Source organism: Otolemur garnettii, unplaced genomic scaffold (assembly GCF_000181295.1).
Source record: "Otolemur garnettii isolate 467f Iridium unplaced genomic scaffold, OtoGar3 scaffold00155, whole genome shotgun sequence".
NCBI classification, from domain to species: Eukaryota; Metazoa; Chordata; class Mammalia; order Primates; family Galagidae; genus Otolemur; species Otolemur garnettii.
Genome location: NW_003852550.1, coordinates 1,400,192 through 1,402,536, shown reverse-complemented (window position 1 = coordinate 1,402,536; position 2,345 = coordinate 1,400,192).

The following is a 2,345-nucleotide window of genomic DNA, read 5'->3' as shown; positions in this document are numbered from 1 at the left end:
TGTGCCAGGTGCCCGAGGTAGGCAAACTTTCTTGTAGGCTTCAGACGCACAACCCTGAGGGCAGCAGGAACCACCATCCCTTTTTTCTAGTCATAGGGTGGTGAGATCCCATCGAACACCTTGAGGCGGTCCGGGGCAGCCTGGATGCGCTTGCTCTTATGAGGCAGCATGCCTTTTACAGTGTGCCAGAAAATGCGGCTGGGGGCCCGGAAATAGTAGGGGCCATGGGATGGGTTGGTTTTCATCCGTTTGTGGAGGAAGGCCAGGTACTTTAACTTGTTTCTGTAAAAACTGCCAGAGATGTTGATGCCCTTGCAATGCACAACCACTACCTTTCAGCCCAGCAGTACCTGTTTGGCCAAAATGGCTGCCAGGCAGCCCAGGAGATGGCCTCTGCCATCCAGCACCAGGGTCTGCCCCTCCACCATCTTTGGCAGTTGCCTCTAATTTTTTTTTTCTTGTAGAGACAAAATGTAGATGTATTTTAAGTGCTTAAGGATTTGGATTTAAAATCTGGATTGAGGATGGTGCCTGTAGATCAGCGGCTAGGGTAGTGGCCACATACACCCAGGCTGGAGGGAGACTCTGTCTCAAAAAAAAAAAAAAAAAGTCTGCATTGACACCAGAGATTTATTAGGAGTGATTATTAATGGTTTTTCAAAAGGATTCAACATAGGAGTCCTTTGAAAGAGCAAAGGACTTATATATAAATTATGGTTTTATTAACAGAAGTCTGTCTTAAAATGAGTGCTGTTCTGGAAGATTTATCTCATAAAACTAAGTGTGCTTGTTTTACCTTAGGTAGGATTTGGCTGAAACCTTTAGATGTTCTTCTAGGGTTCCTGTGAGTTGATTTCTTGGGAATGTAGGTGTTATTGTTCAAGGTCAGTGTCTTAGGGAGCTAGAATCATCTAGGGATTTAAAATATGGGTGGTTTCAATTGTTCTTGACAGAAGGTGATTAGATGAAAACAGCAGGGCCAAGTGGGCTTTGTCGTTTGTTCTGGTGCTTAACTTTTATGAACTGGGGAGTTCTCCCAGTTTAATCACTGACTTGGGGACTGTTGGTTGATGCTAGAGGTACTTGCCATCGTTTAAAAATGCTTCAGTGAAAGAGTGTAGAGAAAACGTGCTTTAAAAAAAAAAAAGAATAGACCCTCTAGTCCAACCTATTCATTTTACATAGCAAGAAATTGACAGCCAGAGAGGAGAAGTGAATGCCCAAGGTCACACAGCTAGTTCTTGGAAGAATTGCAAATAGAATCAAAGTCTTCTGGCTCCTGGTGTAGGGCTCTTGCTTCTAGCTCTGTTACAGAGCCAAGCTAGCATGGGCTCAGGGGTGCAGGAACTGCGAGCAAATCAAAGTCTCTTTCATTGTTAAGCATGGGAAAATCTGTCCAGTCTCCAGTTGGTTCTTTGAGGCTTTTCAGATCCCCAGAGGCCTTGTACATTCCCACACTGCCAGGTTAGGAAAGGTGCAAGAAGGTGTTCGTCCTTGCTCTTTTGCTTTACCAGCGATTCTTCTGTGGTAGGCCATGCATGTAGCATTTTTTGGCCTATACGTCAAACTAGCATGCAAGAATTGTATTCACTTTCAAGAAACTGCAAAAACAGTTTGCCCATACTGCAGATTTATTCTCAAATTTATATGAATAGGGAGGGGCAGATGGGATCTGTAATTTTCAAGGGGGCCAGCTGAGGGATTGAGTGATTAGGGTTCTAGAGAAGGCGAAGAGAGCAGATGTTACCTCAGTGGCTTGGGCACTCCCCACTGTCATAATCCTATAATTGAGAGGAGAAATTTCTGACAGGCACATTACCAAGGTCACACAGCATGCATATCAATTAAAAGACCAGATTCATTGCATCCTGCATTGGCTATGAGTATATCTGACTTTGTAGGAGGCTCTTAGGCCCAGCACAAAGTGCTTTATTCAGTTAATCAGATGGCTCAAAACCTAACACATGACCAGGATACCAGTTTTTGCTTAGGGAGGGAAGAGGAGGAGGAAGTCATTTGGAAGGGAGGTGATAGGGTTTGGATGTTTGGAACTTCCAAATCTCTTGTTGAAATTTGATCCCCAGTGTTGGAGGCGGGGCCTACTGGGAGGTGTTTGTGTCATGGGGAGCGAATCCCTCCTAAATGGTTTGGTGCCTGCTTGCTGTAATGAGTTCTTGCTCTATTAGTTCTCACGAGAGCTGGTTGTTTAAAAGAGTCTGGCACCCCTCCTCTCTCTCTCTCTCTCGCTCCCTCTCTCACCATGTGACATGCTTGCTTTCCCTTCCATCTTGATTGGAAGTTCCCTAAAGCCCTCACCAGCAGCAGGTGCTGGCACCATGCTTCTT